Here is a 10,045-nt window from a genome sequence, read left to right as displayed (position 1 = left end):
ACCGGTACGCTACACAGCAAAAACAATAATAAGAATATGCTAATGTTCGTGTATGGCTTCTATCCGGTATGCCTATGCTGGCTGACTGAATGCCAAATCGGGACGTTAGACCGACCGATCGGGACGCCGGGACAAGACGTTAAAAAGGGGGACTGTCCCGGCTAAAACGGGACGTATGGTAAGCCTAACCCAGAGCATTACAGATTTTCGATTGGGACCAGGATCGTTACGGTTTAGTTTGAAATGAGTCTTAAAATTTCTTGGCGTTCGAGTCACAGATTACCCATTTCTAATGAAATCTTCCACTAAAAACTAAAAACTAAAAACTAAAACCTGAAACACAAATGGTAAGTCCTTTGCTGCAAAATTTCAATTCAACCTCCCGTCAGACTGCTATAGCTTTGGTACAGTAACAATTTGAAATGTGGTACGCTTTTCTCCCTCACCCTGTAGTATTGAAAATATTTTCCACAAATTGGACGGCAAAATGTTACAAGGCCTCAAAGACAAAAACGTGCGTTACGAACCAATAAAAGAATGTAAAAATTTATTAGCATCAGCACGGCCACCAAACCCAAATTACAAACACAATATTTAAACATAATTTAACACAAAAACATGCAATTTTAACACATTTAATAGAAAACAAAACTTACTCTGATGGTGAGACAGGACATTGGCATGGTATCACTGTCAAGATGGGGCTGTCAGGAAATTTTCTCTAGGGAAGAATTGGGGAGGAAAAACTGTATATGAAAAAAACTTTAAATTTTTAATTTTATGTGTAACAGAAAAATCCTCTCGAAGAGGTTGTTTAGATGTCTACAATAGTGCGCGAGGACAAGCTCCTTAACTGCAGTGACTGACGTTATAAACGTGTCTGTTTGGTTCATAATGGCTATTGTTTTCTCTTTATTGTTAGTAAGGTACTTATAGAACTAGCTAGTAAGCTAGTGATGAAAAAAAGAGGAACACACGATATTTGCGGAAACCTTCGAGCAAAACTCACACGCTTTTCTCCTCGATTTTCTTTATTAACTTCTCAACATGAGGCTCACGGTTCTCACTAATAAGGAGCAACGATTTGTTTGTAAATTTGTTTGGTTATTTTGTGAGAGCGTGCTTTTGCAATTTTGAATTTTATTCCTGAGAAAAATCTTCAAAAGACATCATCCAGGGACAATATTCAGATAGTGTAAAATTTTGGAAATTATTTTTTTTGATTTTTGGGGGGGGAGGAATTGACGGTGTTTTGGTTGGTAAGGGAGGAATCGGAAAAAAACTTTGAGAACCACTGGATTAGACACTCATTTCAAGCCAGATGGTTTGATCAATTTCTTTGAATATGCATACATTGACAGTGATTTAAGTACCGGGAAGAGATCAACATATCTAATGCTTAATTGGTTGGATCTTGGAGCAAGCGATTTGGAAAATCTGTTTTTCATGGCTAAGTCTTCTTCGCCAGGGTGTGAATAAGAAACTTTTTTCAATCCGAAGTCTTTCTGTTTGTGTTCTAAAAATCATTATTTACAACGCAGGAATGTAGCGGCCTGTGTGGTATTTTTAATACCATTCCATCATTTCTTGCAAATGTGTTTTCTAGTAATTGATTGAAGTTTATGAATTTGTTTTTGGCAAACACTTCAACTGTAGTTTGATATTTGGAAACTTGCTCTGAATAACTTCGTGTGAACACTCCTTTTAGTAAGTTCCCAAGTTGTTTTCCATAATCTGTGCTTATAAGAAGTTGTGAAAAACGCGTTATTTCAAATTTTTCTGGGGATTTCCCCCGGAAGTTGATAACGTAGAATTGGGATTTTTGTGATGTCACTTCTTTTTGACTCCACAATACGATTACGTCATAGTGACGTTACAATTTGATACTTTTGAGGTGGTTGTGCACTTTCATACTAAACCTAAGATCGAACCATGAATTTCTTTAACATCATTAGCTTATAAATCTGGCTTAAACCTGTCAATAAATCTCAAGATCTCGGGTGTACACACCCCGTAACTCAAGTGTGCACCTGTTCAATTTTTGTTTAATTCATATCCAGGTTAATACTTGTAATTGTAAAATGTACTGTAACTACGAATTTATCTGTTCTTACAAAACACTTTATTAAAATATCATGTGGGCCCGATGAGATTTCATCGATTCTCATCAAAAGCAGATTGATAACAAAAGATGCGGGAGCGATTGGTTTTGCAATAGTGCCCTGTTGCTGCTTGCTGTCTCAGTAACAGACTGGTTTCTGTTCGTGACATGATCAGTAGCAGGTTAATTTTTCAATAAAGTGAGCAGCTAAAATAGATTTTTTCCGAGAAAGTGTACATTGACTGTCATGACCTTGGAACTCAGATATAAAATAAAAAGTAACAGTAACTTTATTAAAACAGAATTGCTAGTCCTAAAATAAAATATAGCCTAATTATAGTTACGTAAGACGTGATTCTAAACTATATAACACTTATTAAGATAAACTATTAGCATGAAGCAGTCGACCCGTCGACATTACACATACTATTGAATAACGTCTTATAGATGAAAACCAACACAAGAACCAACTAAGGCGGCGTAATTATGCGCGAGGCAAAAAGGGAAGACAAAGGAATGTCACAACAGTCTCCATCAATTAAACAAATATTAAGTAATAATAATAGTAAGTAATTTCAATATCAAAAACTATCGAGTCGAGTCCCGTCGCCATATATTTATAACTTATAGGTCTTCTCTCTCTCGTGGAGCGCCTGATACTCGGGGTTTGTGAATCAGCCTCCCCGGAAGACGTTTGCTGGTGTCCATCTTTTTGAATGTTAGTCTCTCTTTGCGCATTGTCACTAGTGCCTGTAGACAAACGTATTCTGGTTGACATAATGGGGTAGTGACGTCCGACGTTGTGGCTTGCTCGATTTCTTCGTTAGCTGGGTTTACTTGTGGGTAAAGTGCAAAGTCGGAAGTTGATACGGTACTCTCCCTTCCATTTGGATATTTAACTCGAGCGAAAGTTGGGTTCACCATCATTAATTCAACAGGATCGCAGACTGGATCGCCTTTGTTTCCCACAAATCCACGTAGCTGTATTCCTTGATTTAGTAACCACGTAGCTTCCCACAGTTGCCTGTATTGGAAAAGAAAACATTCTATCATGTGGAGTTTGTTACTGGCCGTACACAGCAAAGACCTAATTCCGTGTAGGGCTTGAGGGAAAACCAGTTCCCATTGTTCTTCTGAGATTTTGTAAGAGGAAAAAGTAGTTTAATGGTTCTCAAAATTGTTTGATTGGATCTTTCGCATTGCGAGTTCCCTTGAGGATGATACGGAGTAAAATAACCCATCGCAATTCCTCGAGCTATGAAGATATCTTTAAGTTCCCGACTCATGAAGCTGGATTTTCAATCATTATGCATGTTTGCCGGAAATCCAAACAAGCAAAAAAGGTCCCAGAGACAATCACTAACTGTGTCTGAAGACATCTTCTTGCGACTAAAACTATCAAGAATTACCAATAGATAAAGTTTCGCCCCTTCACGGGTCCTTTGAAGTCCTTAGTCAAACGTTCCCACGAGTGAGCAGCTTTTATGAGTGTTTCAGGCTGTCTTTTAAAAAGTGAGGTTTACTCTCGACGCAAACACGACAGGACTTACAAGCGGTTCTTGCTTCCTCGCTGGTGTATGGAAGGTTTCGAACACGGATGAAATGATAGAATCGATCGTAGCCTTGATGTCCAAGGGAATCATGAAGCGATGACAAGTCTTTTAGGCAATAAACCGTGGCACAAACTTTTGAAAGGGCGTCGGGAACAAAATTTTCCTTCTTTGGCCTCTGGCGAATTTCATAGTAGAAAGGACTCAGTTCTAGACGCCACATCAGTATTTTGTTGTTTTTTATTTTTCCTTTGTTGGTTTTACTGAACATAAAGGAAATGTTCCTCCGTCTGTTGTTGGTCCGTTCCTAATGTGAAAGTTCTTCCTTAGTGGTCCCATTTACGGACCGCTTCTATGATAGCAGTAGCTTCCTTCTCAATAGAAGGATAATGTCGCTCACATTTACTGAGAGTCCGAGACATCAACGCCACTGGGTGCCCTCCTTGTGACAAGGTGGCTGCAACGCCTTAGCGTTCAAAGGGAAATCGGTAGCTTTGAAAAGTAGACCAGCTTTTCCGAAAAAATTCTCGATCCATTCGGAGTAGTATGAAAACATACCACAAATATTTGAAGTTTTCGAGAGGATTTCGGTGGAGGCATGTCAAGCAGTAGGCGAAGTCTTTCGGGGTCCGGCTTCACTTGATTGTTCGATATCTGGTACCCAAGCCAAGTTTATGGTTTATGGTTTGCTGACGCAGTGTCGACTTCTCTTCGTTTAAAGTTAATCCGGTAAGCTTCGCGGTATTAAGTAAAGCTTCTAAATTTTGGTCGTGTCCTTCAATCGTCGCGCCAGTAACTGTTACGTCGTCCAAATAAGCAAATACCTTTTTCAGCTTATGGCGTCAAATGAATTCATCAATCACTCTTTGAAATGCGGCCACACCGTTTGTAACACCAACGGGAAGTCTTTTGTGTTGATAGAGGCGGTCCAAAGCTTCAAACGCAGTGAATGGGCGTTCCTCCGCTCGAATCGGTACCTGGTGGTATGCCAACCGTACATCCAGTGAGCCATAGTATCTATCCTTACCAACCCTGTTGACGATGTCCTCGATGCGTGGAAGCGGGTAAGCATCGAGCAAAGTGAAGCGATTGACAGTTTGCGAGTAGTCGACCACTAAACGACAGTTTTTTCGGTTTCGCACCGCTAGTAATTGAGCTCTCCATGGCGATTTCGATGGCTCAATGATGTTTTCGGAAAGTAATCCCTTAATTTCGGTTTTTATGAAGGCGGAGTATTCCTTCGAGTAGGAACGAGTGCGAGAGACGACTGGGTAGTAATCCTTTTGCATAAATTCGAACAAGTTGGGTGGGTCAACATCGGCTACCGCTATACCGCGAAAACCTTTTCAGAAGCAGCAGACACAACAAGAGGATTTTCAGTTCCACCAAATTCGAAAGTAACCGCCTCATGTCTTTGTAGAAACTTCTGCCCCAACATAATATCGGCACAAGAGTTATGCATTCCGTCCAGCACAACATTAGAGTAGCTCTGGCCAAGCAGTCGAATGGTTGTTTTAACATGATCTTGTATTTCTAACTGCAGTTCAGTGGAAACCATGGTTATATCACACACTTTTCTTTCCGGTTTCAACTTGATGTTTTCGGCTAAAGAGCTTGTAATGAAAATTCCTTGTTAACTCGCCTCGTTTTATCTTTATTACTTCTTGTGTTTTGTTTCTGCTTCGGGCAATTCTTACTCGTAGACTACGACTACTTCACGGTTTGTATTGTCACAAACGAACATCTTTTGAGCTGTGAGGTTGTGTTGCTTTTCTATTACTATTATTATTGCTTTACTATTATTTCAGATGAATGATTTACGTTAAATAAAGCTAAGCATAACGGCATCATTTAGTACAATTTATTTAACGTAATTTGTAGGCTGACAATAACATGTCTGAAACAAGTGCGCTGAAACCTGCCAAGCTAGAAGTTGACATCAACTGCGAAACCGCCAGCAAATTATGGAAACATTGGAAAAGAACGTTTGATAACTTCTTAGCTGAACTTGCACGAGAACAAAGTTCTACAGCTCCTCCTATCAACAAACTTCAACTATTGACGAATTTTGTGTCCGCGGAAATATTTGAATTTATAGAAGATTCCAATACATACAACTCTGCTGTTGAAATCTTGCAGAATTTACTTGTCAACAAACCGAACAAAACCTTTGCTCGCCACTTACTGGCAACTAGAAAGCAGCAACCAAGCGAGTCCCCAACGCAGTTTATGCAAATGTTACAAATACTCAGCAAAAACTGCCAGTGCAAAGATGTTACTGCGGAATAATATCGCAAAGAACTCTGTAGAAATGCATTTATTAACGGTCTATCATCTCCCTCTATCCGTCAAAGACTTCTAGAAAATACGAACCTTTTCTCTCGAATCAGCAGTAGACCAAGCAAACGCTTTAGACATGGCGATCAAGAATGCCTCCGCATACAACATGCACAGCACAACATGCACAGCACAACATGCTCATCGGCCTCCACAAACCCGCAAAGTCTTCATATCAAAAATGAAATAGAGAATCAAGGAGAGCAGCTTAACGAGACAACGACGTACATCGCAACTTCTTTCAAGAATAAAAATTGCTATTTTTGCGGTTATGACTTTCATGAGAGGAGATCTTGTCCAGCGCGATATCTCACGTGCAACAAATGTGGGAAAATTGGACATTTCCTGAAGGTATGTAAAAGTAAATACCTTTCGAAAATCGTCGCTACAGTAGCAAAAGCTACACCGACCTTGTGTGCCATTTATCCGCACAACCTACTTGAAGCGGCGTTAATGATATCAATACGTGATCAAAACCTATGCGCTCTGGTTGACTCTGAAAGTTCCGATAACTACATCAATGCCGTCACCGCAAAATCACTGAATCTTCCAATAACTCTAACATGTCAAGAAGTATCTTTGGCACAAAGCAGCTTAAGATGTACCATGTTAGGTTCCTGCGCAACCGACATTGTCGTTAACAATCGCAAATACGAAAACGTTCAACTAGGTGTCATAGACAACTTATGTAGCGACGTGATCTTAGGCCAAGCATTCCAGAAACGGCATAATCGGCTTATAATCAAATACGGTGGTATTGAGAAAGACTTTACCTTATCCAAACCTATAGTCGGTGCCTTACCAGCGGCCACTATTGCAACGGAAACCATATTTCCACAGTTACCCAAAATTTTGCAAACCTGTTGCAATTAAATCACGACGATATAGCAAATCGGATGAACAATTTATTCGAGAAGAAATCAAAAAAATGCAAGATGATGATGAAATTGAACTCAGAAGGTCTCCGTGGCGAGCACAGATAGTAGTTGTTCGCACTGAAGGAAAAACCCGAATGTATGTGGACTACTCACAAACGATTAACCTTTAAACTCACGTAGATGCATATCCATTTCCAAGAATAGATGACCTGATAAATAAACTTGCAAACTATTCCGTCTTCTCAAAATTCGACTTGAAATCCGCATATCATCAGTTTCCGATATTGGAAACCGACCGTGTCTACACAGCGTTTGAAGCTGATGGCAAGTTATGGCAATACAAAAGAATTCCGTACGGCGTCACAAACGGAGGGATCAACTTCCAGAGAGCAATTGACCGTATCATTGATGAAGAAAATCTGAACGACGTTTTCGCATACCAAGATGACGTCACGTATTCAAACGCCGAAACTTAACATTCAATGAAAGCAAGACTGTTAAATCGGTTTCTCAAATCAATGTTCTTGGTTACCAAGTTCAATACAGAACGATCAATCCAGATCCTGACCGACTACAGCCACTTCAAGAATATCCTCTCCCACAGAACAAAAAGGCTCTACCAACGCCTTCTTGGCTTGTCGTACTTTTCGAAGTGGATTCCACGGTTTTCCTACAAGGTGAAACCACTAACGACAGTCCAGTCCTTTCCCCTCAGTGAAGATGCTGAGCAAGCGTTTCACCAGCTTATAACGGAACTGGCCACTACCTCATTACAATCCATTGATGAGACTACGCCATTTGTTGTTGAGTGCGACGCTTCAGATGTTGCGGTATCAGCATCTCCAAATCAAGGTGGACGACCGGTCGCTTTCATGTCACGTATGTTGCGCGGAAGTGAATTGAAGTATCCAGCTATAGAAAAAGAAGCGACTACAATCATCGAAGCTACTCGGAAATGGAAGGATCTTTTACAACGCCAAAGCTTCGAACTAGTAACTGACCAGCGATCTGTAGCTTACATGCTTGACAATCGTCGTCGCACGAAAATCAAAAACAATAAAATCCAAACTTGGCGTTTGGAACTTGCCTCTCTTAATTACTCAATTCGCTACCGTCCTGGCAAAATAAACCCGGTCGCAGACTGTCTCTCAAGATCAACCAGCGCCTCTATCTATCAACCAAGTCATCTAGAAGACATCCATAATAACCTGGGCCATCCTGGAGTCAAAAGAATGTTGCACTTTATTCGCATGAAGAACTTACCCTTTTCAACCGACAAAATACGGAAGGTATGTTCGAACTGTAAGATATGTGCTGAAAATAAACCACGATTTTACAGACCTCCCCAGACGGCGTTAATAAAAGCTACAAAGCCAATGGAACGAATTAGAATCGACTTCAAAGGACCGATACCTTCATCGTCTAAGAACAAGTAAGTTATATCTTAACCATAATCGACGAGCACTTACGATTTCCGTTCGCTGTGTCGTGTCCAAATATGAACTCGACAACAGTGATTCAGGGCCTGAATCAACTGTTTACCCTCACTGGATTACCCAGTTATATTCACTCTGACCGTGGACCCTCTCTTATTTCGCATGAGCTTCGCACTCACCTTCGAAACTTGGGAATAGCAAAAAGTTCATCAACCCCATATCACTCCACTGGAAATTCCCAAGTGGAGAGATACAACGGTATCATCTGGAAAACAGTTACGCTAATACTCAAGTCAAGGAAACTTCCATTATCCCAGTGGGAGCTAGTGTTACATGAAGCCTTGCATTCCATAAGGTCGCTGCTCTGCACGGCATCAAACGTGACACCTCACCAAAGATTTTTCTCCTTTGACCGACGCTCTACCTCGGGACCTTCAATACCAACATGGCTGATCGCTCCCAATAAAGTGTACCTTCGACGTATTGTACGCAACAGTAAATACGATCCCTTGGTAGACGAAGTTGAATTGATAGATACAAATCCCACGTATGCACGTGTCCGACGGCAAGGAATCTACAGTGTCTTTGAACGACCTCTCACCATGCCCTCAAGAAGCGCCAAACAGCGATGAAATACCCGTTACAGAAGAATTTATAAGCAACCCTTCACCAAACAATGAAGTTCAAAACGATGCTCCTGTCATGGACGAACCAGAAATACAGAACATGCCGACAGAAAGAAATCTTCGCCGATCAAGCCGAACCAACCAAGGGGTACCTCCAGCTCGTTATGGCGAACAGTGAAATATTTCGTACGTAGACTAATTTGTGTTACCTTTCAGTACGTGTACGATACGCGTTCATTATGTGTTATTTTGAGTACGTGCTTATCGCAAGCCCAAGCTAATGTATAATACCAAGTGCATTATAACAACCTCTGTCATTAGACCAAATTTATTATAGGCCAGGTGAAAATGTAATGAAAATTCCTTGTTAACTTGCCTCGTTTTATCTTAATTACTTCTTGTGTTTTGTTTCTGCTTCGGGCAATTCTCACTCGTAGACTACGACTACGTCACGGTTTGTATTGTCACAAAACGAACATCTTTTGAGCTGTGAGGTTGTGTTGCTTTTCTATTATTATTGCTTTACTATTATTCTATTATTTCAGATGAATGATTTACGTTAAATAAAGCTAAGCATAACGGCATCATTTAGTACAGAGCTATCGATAAAATTTTCGGAAGCGCCAGAGTGCAACAATGTTTAACGGGTCGACTTTTAACGATAGCGTTGACGACTGTACGCCGGAAGCAGCCGGGAGCCCCCGCAAGAAATATGGTCCCAGATGTTTTAGCGGCGATGGCAGAATACCGTTCTGATAATTCACTTGATTCCTCACAACAGGCCGCTGAAGAAGTTTTTAGGAAAGAGCGATTACTGCGGCAGACATTTAAAAATGGCCTATTTTTCCGCAATTGTGAAATTATCGATCACAGGCGGGACAATGATTACGACTATGAACGAACCTTCACAGTAGAAGCAAGTCTTCTGAGTCCTCAATTTACGCACTTTCGTAGCGACAGCTAATGATCCTCCAGTTTTTAGTGTACTTTCTCTAGTTGTCACAGCGAGCCACGTTGATCGGGCCGAAGCTACCAGGCGAGGGCCGTTACTACCAGCGCCCATTGAGCTCGATTTCAATTGAGCTCGCTCTAAGTTGTCGGTTAAATCGTCCGGTCG

The sequence above is a fragment of the Clavelina lepadiformis genome, chromosome 6, assembly GCF_947623445.1.
Source record: "Clavelina lepadiformis chromosome 6, kaClaLepa1.1, whole genome shotgun sequence".
NCBI classification, from domain to species: Eukaryota; Metazoa; Chordata; class Ascidiacea; order Aplousobranchia; family Clavelinidae; genus Clavelina; species Clavelina lepadiformis.
The sequence above is the reverse complement of the archived record's forward strand: the minus strand, read 5'-3'. Positions refer to the sequence as shown.